This window comes from Tenrec ecaudatus, chromosome 7, assembly GCF_050624435.1.
Source record: "Tenrec ecaudatus isolate mTenEca1 chromosome 7, mTenEca1.hap1, whole genome shotgun sequence".
In the NCBI taxonomy this organism is placed as follows: Eukaryota; Metazoa; Chordata; class Mammalia; order Afrosoricida; family Tenrecidae; genus Tenrec; species Tenrec ecaudatus.
In genome coordinates, this window is record NC_134536.1 from 118,934,604 (window position 1) to 118,951,702 (window position 17,099).

The 17,099-nt window shown below is 47.0% G+C and overlaps 1 protein-coding gene across 1 annotated transcript in view; it reads right to left on the minus strand.

The window, feature by feature from the left end:
* Positions 1 to 6,464, minus strand: part of PAQR8 (progestin and adipoQ receptor family member 8) — a 60,808-nt gene extending 54,344 nt beyond the window's left edge. The window contains exon 1 of the mRNA XM_075554988.1: positions 6,338 to 6,464. The gene's annotated coding sequence lies outside the window, so the exon portion shown is untranslated. The remainder of the gene's footprint in view (positions 1 to 6,337) is intronic.
* Between the last annotated feature and the right edge of the window lie 10,635 nt (positions 6,465 to 17,099).

A 17,099-nucleotide genomic window follows, 5' to 3' on the forward strand; every position in this document is an offset into this window, starting at 1 on the left:
GCCTTTTGTTGTTTTCTTTTCTTTTGTTGCTTGGTTTTGCTCTGTCTTGGTTTTGTGCATGTTATCTCCGCAGGTCTATCAAAATAAAATAGGCTTCATGAACAATCTGGAGGAAAAAACAATGGAACTGACAGTTCTGAGAGGAAATGGGAGAAGGGGAAGTGGGGTGGTGGTGGAAGAAAGTGATGTTAACAAACCCAGGACAAGAGAACAAAAAAGTGATCCAAATCGGTGGTGAGGAGGGTGCAGAAAGCCTGGTAGGGCATGATCAAGGGTAATGTAACTGAGAGGAATTACCGAAACCCAAATGAAGGCTGAATACGATAGTGGGACAAGAGGAAAGTAAAAGGAAAAGGAAATAGAGGAAAGAGCGAGGAGGCAAAGGGCATTTATACAGGTCTAAATAAAGGCATGAACATATGTAAATATATTTATATATGAAGATGGGGAAATCGGTCTATGTGCATATATTTATAGGTTTAGTATTAAAGTAGCAGATGGACATTGGGCCTCCACTCAAGTACTCCCTCAATGCAAGAATACTTTGTTCTATTAAACTGGTATTACATGATGCTCACCTTCCCGACACAACCGCTGAAGACAAAGTGGGTGCATAAGCAAATGTGGTGAAGAAAGCTGATGGAGCCCGGTTATCAAAAGATATAGCATCTTAGATCTTAAAGACTTGAAGGTAAACAATCATCTATCTAGTTCAGAAGCAACAAAGCCCACATGGAAGAAGTGCACCAGCCTTTGTGATCATGAGGTGTTGAAAGGATAAGATATCAGGCATCAAAGAACAAAAATCATTATCATTGTGAATGAGGGGAAGTGTGGAGTGGGGACCCAAAGCCCATCTGTAGGCAACTGGACATCCCCTTTACGGAAGGGTCGCGGGGAGGAGATGAGCCAGTCAGGGTGCAGTGTAGCAAAGATGAAACATACAACTTTGCTCTGGTTCCTAAATGCTTCCTCCCCATCCATTATCATCATCCCAATTCTACCTTACAAATCTGGCTAGAACAGAGGATATACATTGGTACAGATAGGAACTGGAAACACAGGGAATCTAGGACGGATGATCCCTTCAGGACCAGTGGTGAGAGTGGCAATAATGGGAGGGCGGAGGGAGAGTGTGGTGGAAAGGTGGAACTGATTACAGGGATCTACATATAACCTCCTCCCTGGGGGATAGACAACACAAAAGTGGGTGAAAGGAGATGTCAGACAGTGTAAGGTATGACAAAATAATAATTTATATATTATCAAGGGTTCATGAGGGAGGGAGGAGTGGGGAAGGGGGGGTAAAATGAGCTGATGCCAGGGGCTTAGGTGGAGAGCAAATGTTTTGAGAATGGTGAGGGCAATTAATGTACAAATGTGTTTTACACAATTGATGTATGTATGGATTGTGATAAGAGTTGTATGAGCCCCCAATAAAATTATTTTTTTTAAAAAAACAAACAACCTGAGTTTGTTTGAAGTGTGTTGTTCAAAATGAAGGGGCCCCCATAAGAATTCTTGGCTTGAAGAGGAGGTGCTAAGGAAAAGCAAAGGCAAAATGCCAGATCTCATTGCCTGTCTACAGCACAGAGAAACTTTACTGGTGTATAGACCGGATCTTTGAAGGCACCCTGGTGCTGAAGTAGTTGAAGCACTTGGTTGCTAACTGGAAGGGCAGGGATTCAAACCCACTGGCATATTCTGAGGAAGACATGCAGTTGGCTTCACTAAAAACCTATAGTCTTGGACCTATACCCCATTACTTTATGGGGTAATTCTACTCTGTCCTATGCGGTCACTACAAGCTGGAATCGACGCAATGGCAATGGATTTGGGGGAACCAGGGAATTAAGTAAAGATTGTTGAAATTGGGAGATTATCTCGGCCAGAGGGGACAGCCTGGCCCAGCTTTCTCTTCCTTCCAGGTGTGGCCCAGAAGGGACAGCAAGCCCCTCCCAACTTAGTCCCTGTTCATTCTCCATGAGAGAAGTCAAGGAGAGGGGGTGGGGGGGTTCTTCCCTGTGTGCTCAGCTGGTGGGATCTGCAGTCTACATGCAGCTGCCTGGATAAGCCTGGGCAGAACTGAGCCAGGCTACAGGTGCATGCTAGAGCCTGTAAGTCAATGCTCCTGCCCTGCCGCTGTACACAAGGATTGAAGCGATAAACCTGTACTGTGCCTAGACACCACCTAATTCATCATCAAAAATTCCAGTAAAAAGGAGAGCTGGGAAGTTTCTCTATAGAATGGGTTTAAGAGACATGCACTGTTTAAAGCATGAAACATACCCATTCCCCTGGAGGAGATTCTGATTCAAAGGTATTATAGGCTCAAGCAGTGCTCTGCAGGGTTTTCAAAGCTGTGAGTGCCCTTTCGGAGGAGATCGCCAGGCCTTTCTTGTGGGCACCTCTGGGAGGGTTTGAATAGCCTGCCTTTTGGTTACAGTAGAGCATTTCTCCATCCACACCACCAAGGACCATTTTACCCAGATCAACTTAGCAGTCATAAGAACGAGAGATAACGTAGACTGGGCACTTGGTGGGTGTTCCAGCCTTCGATATCCATGACCTCTTTCATTTGGCCCCATACCGTCTCTTCAGGTGGTACCAGACGCTAATGCAAGCTTATGCTCTCCCCAAATCCCATGCTTGAGTCTACGGTTTCCTAGGACTCCTGGAGCGGAGCACCAGATAATCCTGTGTTGTGAAGGGCTGGCTACCCATTCTAGGATGCTTAGCAGCATCTCTAGTCTTTTCCCTCATGCAGTTTGGCAAATATCTCAAGACCGTGATGGCTGTCTCCTAGAGGGCAAGATCTCTTATTCACACATTCACACACACACACACACACACACACACACACACACACACACACACACAGGCATGCACACGTTCCTCTTAAGAACCACTGTAGTTATAGAGCTCCCTGGGTGGTACAGAGTCGTACATGTTCATTTGCTAACCACAAGCTGGGCAGTTAGAATCTATCTGGAGACACCTCAGAAGGATGGCCTATCGATCAGCTTCCGAAAGATGGCAACTAATGAAAGCTCTGCAGAATGCCTTGCCTCTCTGGCACTCAGGGGTACCACCAAAGGTCGGGATGGACTTCATGACAACTAGTTTGGTTACTCTGTCGCCTGCTGGCACTTGACATGCACATAACCACAAAGAAGTGACGGATCACAACCAAATACCATTATATGAACACTTCAGGTAAGAATGGTCTGACAGTGATGTCTCCCTCATGAAATACTTTCGTAGCTGCTGTCTCCTTTCAGGGTATTACAGGTTGACTTATGTTTCCCCACCCTCAAGAAAAACAACAACAACAGCTCACTAGCATAGAGTCCATGCTGACTTATAACAACCCAACCAGACAAGGTAAAGTTGCCCCTGTGAGTTTCCGAGATTGTAACTCTTGATGGAAGTAGACAGCCTGGCGTTTCTCCCTCAGAAAGGCTGGTGATTTCAAACTGCTGACCATATATTTAGCAGCCTGTCGCATATCCTCTATACCATGAAGGGTGTCCTCCCACCGCACACCCCGCTCCCCCAAAAAACATGTGTAGTAATCTGAATCTGTGTGCCTGAGGGTATCATCCCATTTGGTACGGCTGACTTTGCTATGTTTATGATGCAGGATTAGTGCTGGGTGTATTTGGAGTCCATCTCTGTTTAGAACAAAGAGATTCAACACGTGAGCAGACGAGAGAGGAGGTAAATCAGATGCCAAGACACAAGGTGATGCCAAGGAACTGGGACGCAGAAGCTAAAGAGACAAATACCTGCTGTAGCGCCACCAGAGAGAAAGACTTCTCCGAGACCAGGTGCCCTGAACTCAAACTTCTGGCCCCCAAACCTCACTGCCATCGAGTCAGTGCGGACTCACAGCACCCCCTGTGGGTTTCCGAGACTGTAACTGTTGATAGGAGTAGAAAGTCCAGTTTTTCTCCCTTGGATCTGCTGGTGGTTTTGAACTGCCCACCATGCAGTATCTGGAAGGGGAAAAGGAAGACTTGTTTTCTTTAGCCCAGGAAGATGTAATGCATGACAAAAAAAACCGTAATGGAGCCTTTTGTTCCCCCACACACACACCAGAGGATAAACAGTCAAATGACAGTTGTAATTCAAAGTAATTACTTTCCGATTCTAAACACACACCACTTTACTGGAGGCTTCTTTCAGGACTGCCCATCCTTCCAGAGCATGTTCATTACTCTAATGGACACACTTAGCATAATCTCCGACGCCCACCTCGGAAGGCAGAGTTGGCCCCAAGTGGCAGTGTTTGGCTCTTTCACACCGCCCAGATGGAGCGAATATGCCAACACCTCTGAAGACCGGAGAGGGAGCTCCCAAGCTATTCTCAGCAGTGACGGCACCGTAACATCAGTCCACAGCTTGCCAAGACGGGCCTTCTGAAGGGGAGAAATACTCGCTTGAATGTATAAATACTGACATATTTATTTTAACGATTGGATAAAAATTGGAAGAGTCCGCTAGCTTTTCGTCCAAGTGCATAAGAATTCTGCCGCAACAATGATCATGCAGATTGGGTGGCAGGGTTCAGACTACTCAAAAAAGCCCATCCCCTCGATGAAAAGATCTGGCCTGACAAGCTATGTGCAAAAGGAATAAATTGTTTTCCTGTTAACTTGCATAATTATTGAAGAGATCTCTTTCTCATGAAGCAAAAATAATAATAACAACAGCGATGGGCCCAACAGATGCTAGCTGCCAAAATGGCCTTCCAGACCTCCCAGGTAGCTCAGATCAGTGTCAGAAAACAGATCAGTATTCACAAGTCAGCCTCACCACCAAGTCTGGAACCTTCGAATAGAGAAATGCACTGAATAGAATTCAGGAGTCCAGGGTCTTGCCAAATAAGCTGTTTACACCAAATCATCAAACTAATGACTATGTGTAACTAACCATATTGATAGGGTGTGTGCAATGTCACTTAAACAAACCGATGTATTCAGTTGTTTTCCTTTGGGCAGGCCCTTGGATACCCACCCACGCAGGCCCTAGGCAGCCTGACTCCCTAATGGCTGCTGGATGAAGGGCCAAAGGCTTAAGAGGAGGGAAGGTACCTTAAGGAACATACGCGGCTGTGGATGGCAAGAGGACAGCCAGGGGTGGTCCACTTTTCGTGCAGGTGACTGTTCTATTGACTTCACTAAGGGCAGCCCCCACTGCAAAATGCCAGCGAGCTTCCTAGGCTGTGGAATGCAGTTTGTGGGTGTTTGCCTGGTGCCTATTTTCCTCCAGTCTTACTTAACTCCGGAGATAGTCTCTCAGACTACAAGAGAGCCGGGCAGCAAGTAACCCCTGTCGATTTAAATCCTGTACCCCTCGATTCTAGGAGTTATGCCTACCACACACACAGGCTGATCTGACCTGGACATTTGAAATCTCACCCCACAGTCATTCTTTTCCACTCTTCTTGTGGAATGCCTATGCAAATCACGTCTAATGCAGCGCAGAGATAGGGAGTGTAATTCAAGGCAAAGCACCCACTCCGGACCTTGGGCGCCCAGAGCTGTCCAGGAAAGCACGGTGCCCCTGCAGCCTCCAGGTCCCAGCGTGGGGTCAATGAGGTGCACCCACCTAGTTTTAGACACAGGCCCATAGCCCCCAAGTGCCAGGTCCCCACCCACAGTCCGTCTAGGTCTGGGGTTGCCTGATCTTGCTGCCTCCCTCGCTGGGGTGGGTACTCTATTAAGGTTTCTGTGTCCCCAGTACACCAAGGGCTGAGTTGTGATAGCCAAGTCATTTCCTGAGTCACGGGCCCCCGCCCCCATCCTGCCACCTTCGGACACCCCCTTCCCTCTGCAACTTTCCCATCCTCCCAAGTGCCCACCCAGACATCCGAGCACCTCCTGATTCTCTGTCCAACTCCGCTTCCCACGCCTACCCTTCGGAAGCCCCTACGGTCTATCTCCAAGGAGCCACTCACACGCCTGCCCCACCCCACTGGTTGCTTTCTTTTCCGGGGATGCCCTCCCCTGGGCTCCCCGTCTCCTCCAGTCCGCCCCGGGCTTCCTCTCCACCCCATTCTCCTCTCGGGTTCCGTGCCCAACCGCCCGGCGGAGGGCGCCCCGAGAATGCGGGCATGGCGCCCCTCGCCCTGCCTCCCGGGCTGACTCCTGGGGCGCTCTGGCATCGCAGCCCTTACCTCTAGCCCAGTGGGTCCAGTCCCCACGCCCTCGGCCCCGACACCGCGATGGTGATCCAGCCCCAGGCTGGGGCTCTGGGGCTCCCCAAGATCGCCGCCCCGACCCCCTCCCCGGCTCCACCCGGTCCGCGCCTCCCGCAGCGGGACGGGACTCACCGGCTGGGGCAGCGGCAGGGGCAGCGGCGCGGCCCGGCAGGCAAGGCGCCCGCGCAGCGCGCCTGGCGCTGGGATCCGCGCTGCAAGCCTCCCGCGGGCGGCGGTGGCCGAGGCTGGCGGGGCACCGGGCAGCGGCCTGGAGGAGCGGCCTGGAGGAGGGACCCACGGGGGGCGGGCCCGGTCAGGCCCCGCCCCTTCCCGGCCCCGGGGGCGGGACGCGCGGCCTCGCCGGCACCTACCGCCCCAGCGCACGCGTTCAGCAGAGGAAGTTAGCAGAGGCCTCTTCCCCGCCTGCTACCTGGCGCACACCCTCACAGTCCGCTTTGGGCTGCGGAGTGGCCGAGAGCTTGAGAAAGAGAGACCGCGTCCCGTCCCCTGCTCTCCCCTTCCTTCCAATCATCCATCCCAGGGGGCCATTTCCCAAGTCCTTCAGGAGAGAGGAAAACAAATACAACACAAACACGTTGGTTCAAAGGCTAGCTGTGCTCCTCCTGTCAGGCCTCTGTCACCGCCCACAGCTGCACTTCAGGGTCTTTGTTCCCACGGTTATCTTGAACACCCACGAGAAGGTGAGGCCCTTGTAGACACACACACTTCCACGCCCCTGAGGGGCACCCATAGGTGACGCAGACCGCTCCCATGATTTACCTGTGCCCCACAGGCACACACACACCTCTCTGCCCTTAATGCACCACACAAACAGTAGCTGGTCCTATGCACGATGACCCACTGGAGCAAACAGGAGGACAGAGGGAATTCCATATCCCCACTACTGACTCCTCGACTGACCGCAAGGATCGCCGGTAGTTCACCAGGAGAAAACTATGGTAAGAGAATGGACTTCAATTAGTACATCGAATTGGCTTTGCTGTTAAAAGCACTTCTCATTAAGTGGAGAAGAGAGAAACCGATCAAGGAAGATGGCTGAGAACAAGCACCACTCCAACCTGTTATTTAATTCACTTCATTACTTCCCTGAGACAATCAGGCCTAATTCTGCCTGCTGCTTCCCAGAGTTCTCCACAACCCCACACTGCTTCTGCAGACTGTCTAGCAAAACCACACTTTGGGGCCATGTGTTTGCTTTTCCAAAACTTCAAAATCTGTTGTTTTATTTATCCTTAGCAAAACACAATGTGCACAGAGAGCAGAATGTCCAGCCGTGTTATTTCAGGTCCATCAAGGAAGCCGTTGAGAACCCTTGCGTATAGCTAATGACTAGTTAGAACGCAGCAGAATCAGAATTAGAAAAACAGCCCCGGAGCCTGGCCTTTGGGACCCCGGAGACAGAAATACGGCTGGAGATGAAATGTCACTCCCAGTAGCTTCATCCCCTGCATCTCTGTTTCCCAGAGGATGTCTGAGAAGTAACTCTCTGATATCTCCAAAAATTAACCGGCATTCTTCCCCCTTCTCTTCCTCTTTCTTCTCCTCCTCTTCCTCCTTGTCCTCTTCCTCCTCCTCCTCCTCCTCCTCCTTCTTCTTCTTCTCCTTCTTCTCCTTCCCTGGCAGTAGCTTAGATTAATGAACACAGTACCACAAGGAGACTATTTCCCCTCAGATTTCTAACATCTCTTTTTTAAATTGTTTTAAAATAACAGGCATGTAGAGTTTCTCAAGAGATCGCTGATGGTCCTGAGGAGCTGACTGAGAGAGGAGGTGCAAAATTCCTGTCCCCTACACCCCATCCCTCTGGAAAACAAAGCGGCAGATCACCCAACATGAAGACCTCCTCAAGCTGAAGTGAGTGGTGTGCTGAGCTGACGTGCTGAGTGTGAGAGTTGATGGAGGTGCCTCAGGTGTGGAGAAGTGCTCTCTGTTCTTAAAAATGAGAGCATGGAGTCTGTCCATCCATTCTCAATGTCACAATAAGAAAATAGTACATGTGTCTTTCTCCGGAGGGCGGGCATCAGCGTGCATGGTAAAGTGCGGCGCGTTTTGGTTGTTAGAATTGTTGTCTGTGGTACAAGGGGTTCTAGTCTCCAGAGCCTCTAGAGAAGACTAGTGCTTTCTCATCCTCCCATGCCTTTACGGTCTACTTGAGTCCCCCATTAGCTTCTTCCATTTTCTGTCTAAGGTAATGGCCTGCTTCAGTTAGGCCAGTAGAAGGGATGTTTTTTGTAACCCTGACCAAAAAAAAAAAAAAGAATCCTAAAACAAACGACCTTGCTATTTTGAATCACAATGAAAGGCTCTTCTTGAATGCTTCAAAAAGGACAGCCAGGGGGCCCTTTCGAATATGGATATTCACAGCCACTCTCTCATCATGTAAGGTCTCCCACCCAGCAACAGAGTTTTGACCTATAGTTTTCCCCAAAGCTGGAACCAGCCAAGATTTGGGCATTGTAGTCTTTCTTCTGTAAGGAACATGCTAACGTACTAATCCAATCAATGTCGTATCAGACACAGTTTCCCTTGATTGCCCTTGATGTTTCAAAAACTAAAATCACTGCACGAGCGTTACGCAATATGCAGCATGCAAAATTACTTTAAAAATAGACATACAAGATTACAGGACTATTTTTGTCTCCGTTCTTAGCATAAAAATTTGGTCCATTTTATGTTGTATACATACCACACTGACACTGTTTTTATATCACTCCTACTTTGTGTTTACATAACAGTGCTTTTCTCAGACACTCCAAGTGCATGTGAAGACGTGAATTTCGTACAATTCACGTGCAATAGGAAAGGGGCAGGAAATGTTAACCTAAAAGTAAATAATACTGGAGAAACAGAGACATGATCCTGTTACATCCTAGTTTATACTGATCTGTATTTGGGTGGTCCAGACTGTTACATGCCAGGCTATCAGCTGGAAGGTTGGTGGTTCTATCCCACCCAGAAGTACCTGAGAAGACAGACCTGACTGTCTGCTTCCCAAAGGCCACAGCCTTGAAAACCCCACTCAGCTTTCTGCTCCTCATGTCTGGGGTCGCCAGGTGTAAGACATGGAGTTGGTTAAAAGTTCTTTCATATGCGTGTGAAAGATGGACAATGAATAAGGAAGTTAGAAAAAGAATCTATGCATTTGAATTATGATGTTGGCAAAGAGTTTGAAAGTATCACGGACTGCCAAAAGAACAAGCAAATGTGTCTCGGAAGAAGTTTAGCCAGAATGCTCCTTAGAAGCAAGGCTTTTGAGACTTCATCTCATATTCTTTGGACATGTTGTCAGGAGAGACCAGCTCCTGGGAGAAGGGCATCGTGCTTGGTAAAGCAGAAGGGCAGCACAAAATAGAAGGCTGTCACAAGACAGGTTGACACAGGCTTCAACAGTGGGCTCAAACATGAGAACAATTGTGAGGCTAGCAGAGGACCAGGCAGTGTTTCGTTCTGTTGCACATATGGTTGCTATGTGTTGGAACCAACCAAATGGTACCTAACAGCAAAACAGAAGTTCTTTTACATCTTATGGAAAGGTTGAGGACCATGAATTCCATCATCGTTTTGGCAGAGAAAGAGAGGTACCTTGCGCAGTGGTGGAAAGCATGAACTTAGAAGGCAGACGATCCTGAGACTGAGAAATAGTACCACCACTTGGAGCTGCACAGCCTTTGGTAAGTCACTGAAGCTTTCTGTGCTTTAGGATCCTCGTCTGTAAAATGGAAGTAAGAAGCATGGCCTCTTCCAAGCGTTATGATGAGGATTCAATGAAAGAGCACACGTTAAGCACTCAGCATCGTCACTATCAATAATACCCACTGCCATCGAGTCAGTTCTGAGTCATGGTCATGGCGACAGATGAGGATAGAGTAGAACTGCCCCATAGGGTTTCCAAGGCTGGGAATTTTGATGGAAACAAGAAGACTGCCTCATCTGTCTCCAGAGGAGTGGCTGGTGGATTCAAACCTCTTACCTTTTAGTTAGCAGCCCAATGCTTAATTCACTGTACCATCAGGGCTCATTTTGTGCTTGTTGATGATGCGGGATAAGTCTTGGTCGAAAGGCAGTGGCTTGAGTTCCTTTTTTGCACTCCACTCACTGCCCCCACTTGTTGTGGCGACCATTCTGATCCATGATGACTGCATGTGTGTTAGCCTTGAACTGTGCTCCATTGGGTAGATGGCAGAGTTTGGGACAGTGAACTGTCAGAGCTTTCTTATGAGGCACTTCTGGACAGACTCAGGCCTCCAGCTTCCCCCGCCTCCCTTTGGTAACTGGCATTTTATTGGTTGTTTTGAGGATCAGTACAGAGAAATTATGAACAATCTGTGCATCATTTTTTGCTGTTGTTCAGGGCCACACTGGCTGTATTTCTGATGTTTGGGGCTGGAAGGGGATGCGAGAGCGGGCAGTTTGTCCACTCTGGGGGTGTCCTCGGAAACTGTCTTAGCTCTGTGTCCACAGCCAAGGGCAGACAAGAGGGCTGCTCAGGATCTCTGGCGTGCTCTCGGATCTGGCCTGCTCTGGATCCCCAGCCTGCTCGTAAGCCTCTACTAACTTTTCAGTTAGTAGCCAAGTATATCGTCTTTATTTGGAATAAGGTTCAAATAAGGTGCTTGCTTGTGGGGTCCTTCTTCCAGTACCATCTGTCAGAAGCAAAGTTGGGGTTATCCCAGTGGAATTTATAGGAGGAATTTGAGGAAAATTTATGTTATCTCAAAGGCAACCCTGGTGATCTATTGGGTTACACATTGGACTGATAACGGCAAGGTCAGCAGTTCGAAACCACAGCTGCTCCATAGGAGAAAGATGAGCTTTCTGCTCCCGTAAAGACTTACAGGCTCAGGAACCCACTGTCGTGTGCTCTAGGGCAGACATGAATTAGAACTGGCTAGACAGCAGTGAGTTATCTCTAAGCAGCCCTGGTGGTGTGATGGTTAAGAGTTCAACTGGGACCCAAAAGATCAAACTCCCCAGGTGCTCTGTTGGGGAATGAGGACACGATCTGTTGCCACAAAGATTGACAGCCATGGAGACCCTATGGGACCCTTTGACTTTGCCTTTTAAGAGTTGTTAGGTATTAGAACTGACTGGCTAGCAACCTGTTTGACTATAAATCCGTAGTTTTCATTCTGATGACAAACTTATCTACTCTATGATATTCTGTCATGCTTCTCCCCACCCCACCCCACCCCCAGATTCCTGCATTTCATAATATAGCCATCCATACTTGGCTTTTCTTTCTATTTAGATCTCCTACCACCTGGCCAACTGGGAAAAGCAGCCAGGATGCTAATTTCATAGATTTCACACATCGGATGCTAATGAACTGTGGTAGAATCAGATTAAAAATACCATGTAGAATAGTAATGGTTTCCTTATATGACATAGCTACACTATCTTATTGAATATTGAAGTGGTTCCCATAGCAATTCACTGTGGACACTAAGCCCACCTTGGCTCCCAAAGACCCCGCTCATGGCGACCCCGTGTGCGTCAGGATAGAAATGTGTCCCTAGGGCTTTCTCATTGGTTGTTTTCTTTCTTTTCTTAAAACTTTTTATTAGAATTTGGGTGCAAGTTTAAAGAGTTCATTGGTTTTCCATTCAACAACCCCTAAGCATTTTATTTTGTGGCGTTGCCTGCAATCTCCACAAAGTGATAGCACTTTGGCATGGCGTTTTGGGTGGCTCATTTTTAAGAGGTTGGTTGCCAGACTTGTCTTCCAAGACACCTCTGCATGGGCTTGAACCTCCAGTTTTCCAGTTAGCAGCCAGGCATGCGAACCATTTTCACCAACCCCAGATCCTGGTGGAGTTTGATTTTCATCTGCAGTAGTTCACTCCTTTCTGTTTTTCAGTAATGAACCATAATTCAGGGTGCACATCATTGAATACCCATAGACACCTGGAAAGTTACGTAAACCTGGGCGCCTTGGCAGGTTAAGCCTTCTCTCAGCACTTCTGATCTGCCAGCTGCTTTGCAAGGGAAAGAAGAAAGAAGAGACTATCTACTCTATCCTACAGGGTTACTGTGAGTTGGAATTGACTTAAGGACAGCAATTGAGTTGAGTGTCACCCTTGAAGCTGGTGCTCATTCTTGGATGTAACTCGTTCCTGGTAAAATAGTTTTATATGGCAAATTGACCAGTGAGGGACCCTTTTACACAATGAATAAACAATATAAATTTCAACATTTGATGAGTACAGTTAATGTGAATGCTTGTTCCTAGACAATACCTACCTTTAAAAATTAGATGTCTACCCAGAATAGTAATTTGGTGTCAAATAAAAGCAGCTGGGGATTAAAATATGAGGCCTCTCCCTTTGTTCACAGAAATTTGCAGCTAAAACACCTCAGGGTTACCCGCCCTGGTGCCCCCCTTTTCAAAGTTCTGCCAAATTTTCGTTTTTCTCCATTCATTGTGTTCCTGATTTTCAGTCATTCGGTCCTAGGGGAGGGAGGCAGGTGGGCAATCCCTGAGCACCCGGGAAACCACAAGAATTGGACTTCAAATTCTTTTAGACATGATGCCCAAATGTCTCTGTGTGCATAAATAACTACACATACGATGTGATCGTGTGGGCTATGGCAGGGCAGCCATTGAGGAGAAGACAAAGCAGAAAACAGTGTCAGAGTTGGAGTTGAATGCAAGATTTTCAGGCTCCTGTTGGTGGAAGTTTTGAGAACTATTTCTGTTCCTTTAGAAATCACATTGTTTGAGGAACATAATCTATGATTCATTAGTCAATTTTATATACATGCAGAGCAATTTTTTGCAGAAAGGATGTCTGATATTAGTCTTTATGTTTTTAAGCCATAGACGATATAATTTTCACAATACAAATTATCTAAATCTTTTAAAGGATAAATTAATCGATCTTTGTACACACAGACACACGTCAAGGGATGCCCAAACATTTAAGAAGCAAACTGCTTTCCCTTCGCTACTTGTCTCCACCTTAATCTGTGTCGTGGTCTAAAGAGAGTTTGGAGGGAATGTTCTAAGATTTAATACTGGAGAATGGGGACCAGCGGTTTCTCCCCCAAGATGAGAACTGAGATTTGCACCTCTGGATTTTGCCCCACTGCCAGGGCATGTGTCGATGCTGTCTGGAACACACACAAGCCCCTTGCTTCTGATCTGTGTGTCTCGTCTTCATCCATAGAGATTCTGATCAACAAAGGACAGAGGGCTGAAGTCTGAGTAGACTTCTCTTGGCCTTTATTTCCTTCAAATAGGATGGGAAGATGAAAATGGTGATCTTGGACAAGATGAATAACAATTGCATTATTCATGCTTGATTCTGGCATGGCTTCAGTAGTTCAATGATTTGAAATGAAAAATTTCAGTACAACAATTGACCGCTTTAACTCAGCTCATGTTTACTGAGTCTCTTTCCACTGCCTGGGGCACACTGCATGGGGCACACTGCGGGTGGGGGGATTGATCTATCTGTGGAGCAATTGGGCAGCCTCTCAGAATATGTGAGTCCTGGATGAAGGCCAGCCCAGGCTCCAGGACCAGCGCAGATACATTCAGGTCTTACCCAGTTTGCATTTATACTCTTAGTAAATTCAAAGAATCTATGGTAGTGTAGTGGGTTAAAAATGAGGAACTGATTACAAGGATCCACAAGTGACCTCCTCCCTGGGAGATGGACGGCAGAGAAGTGGGGGAAGGGAGACTCCGGATAGGGCAAGATATGACAAAATAACAATGTATAAATTACCAAGGGCACAAGAGGGAGGGGGAGCGGGGAGGGAGGGGGAAAAAAAAGAGGACCTGAGGCAAAGGGCTTAAGTGGAGAGCAAATGCTTTGAGAATGATTGGGGCAGGGAATGTGCGGATGTGCTTTATACAATTGATGTATGTATATGTATGGATTGTGATAAGAGTTGTATGAGCCCCTAATAAAATGTTTAAAGAGAAAAAGAAAGAAATCAATAAAAAAAATTAGCCAGCTAACTGCAAGGCCAGTAGTTCAAAGCCACCAGCTTTTCCATGGGAAAAATATGAGGTTTTCTAGTCCAGTAAAGAGTGAATATCTCAGAAATTCACAAGGGGCGTTCTATCTTATCCTATATGGTGGCTTTAGATTGGAATCAGCTCAATGACTCTGTGTGTGTGTGTGTGTGTGTGTGTGTGTGTGTGAGAGAGAGAGAGAGAGAGAGAGAGAGAGAGAGATTGTTCCAAGGAGCTCTGGTGGTGTTTAGGTTACAAGTTGGGCTTGACACAAGGCCAGTTTGAAACCACCAGCTGTTACAAGGGAGAAAGAGGAGACTGTGTGTCCCGATGTGTTAGTCTGGGGTACATTACAGAAACAAATCCATAGAAATTCATGTATAAGAAAGAGTTTTATATAAAGGTTAAGTGCACATCAAGAAAACATCCCAACCCAGTGCTGTCCAAACCCACAAGTCCGACATTAGCCCATATGTCCAACACCAATCCACAAAGTCCTCCTTCATCTCACAAAACACACACTATGACGCTGACTGCAGGAGGAAAGCTGAGTCAGTGAATGTGTAAGCATCTTGGCCCTGGCAGGGGACTCCACATGGCTGCTCCAGCACCCAGGGTTGCATCAGGGTAGGTCCATGTGGCTTCTCCTCAGGGATGTCTTGCAGGAAGTGAGCCTTGCCAGCTGAAGCAGGGAACTGGCTAAGGCAGCTGCACCCTGGTCCGACCATCAGAAAACAAGAGACCCAAGAACTTGAGAACTTGAAAGGCGAGGCTCACTGGGCCATTTTATGCCTCCACCCTTCAATTAACCCCACATGTGTTTATCGGCCAGGTTGGCACAATAAACTAACGACCTCACCCTGTAAAGATTTATAGTCTTAGAAACTCACAAGGGCAGTTCCAACCTATCCTACAGGGTTGCTATGAGTCAGAATTGACTCGATGGCAGTGAATTTCATTTTCTGTTTGAATGAATTTAGGGACTGGGATGTTGGTTCAGGTTTAATGTTGTGGGTTGATCCAGGGTGACCCATGATCCAATGAAGCATATCATCTCCAGCTGCCCTCTCTTGAGGGACTTTTACATCATCTTAAAATTGCCACTTTAATTCTTTGGCCACCCCTTACTGTAAACTCCTAGAGAGCAAGATTTGATTTTTAGGAATGGCTGTGCGTGCTTTCTTTGTCATACCCATGAGCCAGCACATGAGTTGTGCTAAATATGTGCGTGTGTTGAGAGAATCAACAACTACATGTGAATGCTTCGCCTATTCAGCCTCCAGGTAACCCAGGAGGTCATGATTGTTTACCCCAGAACTGTTTCTTCTGGAAATGGAGTAGAACCCAGAATGACCCTGCTCATTGCTTTCCCTTCTCTTTCTCTCCTCTCCAATGAGAAAAAGTGCTTCTCAGATGCCATTTCTTGTTCTCCTTGTCTCCATCCCAGAAAAGGTTCTGGTCCGGTCCATTTCCAGATTAAACAGTGCTGAGGTAAATAATCATACACTACTGAGTGAACTGGATTCTCAATATGCTAAGCATTCACATTTTGGCTTAGTGGATTATAAGTTGGGCTACAAACCACAAGGTTAGTAGTCTGAAACCACCAGTCACGGCAGGAGCAAGACAAGGCTTTCTTCTCCCATTAAGAGTTCTAGTCTGGGAGACCCACAGGGACAAATCCACCTTGTCCTCTAGGGCTGTTAGGAATCAGCTGTGAGTTTGTTTTTGTTTGAGCAGGGTAAGCTACAGCAATGGAGTACTCTGTCTTTCAAGTGTTGAAGTGAGTTGAAGTAAACGGAATGGCTTGTGCCATTCAGAAGGGACATTCTAGAGTCTAGACCCAAGTAAAATTCTTCTCTACCTTCATCCTTCCTCCCAATTGAATTCAATGTCTTGGGTTACTCTTCCTACCAGTCTGACTTCCTTGGAGCCTGAAGATACCCTGGGAGCTGCCAAGAGCTGCTCTAAGTGTGGTGGTGGCTATTGGATGCCACTCACTGAAAGTAGCACTGCCCTGTAGGATTTGGTTGGCTGAATCCTTACAGGAACACATCGCTAGATCTTTCTCCTACAGTGACCTTTTGGGGTGTGGGGTGGGGTTCTTTTGTAGACAGTGCACGATTAATCATTGCAGTACCTTATTAAGTACTTCTCCCAAGATGTTCTTTTGCGCCTCCGAGATGGGCCTAAAAACCTGGGGTGTTGGCCACAGCCTGTAAGTGCTGGCAATGCCAACTGCAAGTTCCATCAGGAAGCTTGCAAGGTGAGTGGCCCCTGTGATACGAGGAAAGGCCAAGGCCTGACTAACTCAACTAGAAGCCATACACAAGATGGAAAACACTGGAGACCAATTGCTGTCTGGTGGATTCCAACGCCTGAAAACTGTGTGCTCTATGGGGTTTTCAACGACTATTTTTTCAGAAGTAGATCATCAAACCTCCTCTGGGCCACCCTGGGTAGGCCTAACACCTCAGGCATTTGGTTAGCAGCTGGGCGGGCATGCTACACCAGTTGCACTCCCCAGGAATTCCCAGAACGCCCCATGAAAACGAGTTTGTGGAAAAATGAAATGAAAAGGTAATGGAGCTTTTCCATAAGCTTTTTGAAGCCCCCATATCTAATGTTCAAAAGACAAAAAAAAACCCATGTAGCCCATATAGCAGACAGAAAGATTCAGTCTCAGGTTCTGTGGTTTTCATCACACAGATGTTAAATACACATTACAAAAGCAAAGGAAATAAATGCTGTACCCTAACACACACCCCTCATCATTTCTTCTTTATAATCCTCGGTGATTTTCAAAAGGGACTTAATGAAATAAATACCTAAATGAATGGCTGTTGTCTTGTTGCTCAGTGTTTAAGTATCATGTAACCAACTGTAATTACTTTTAGATTATTACAGGAC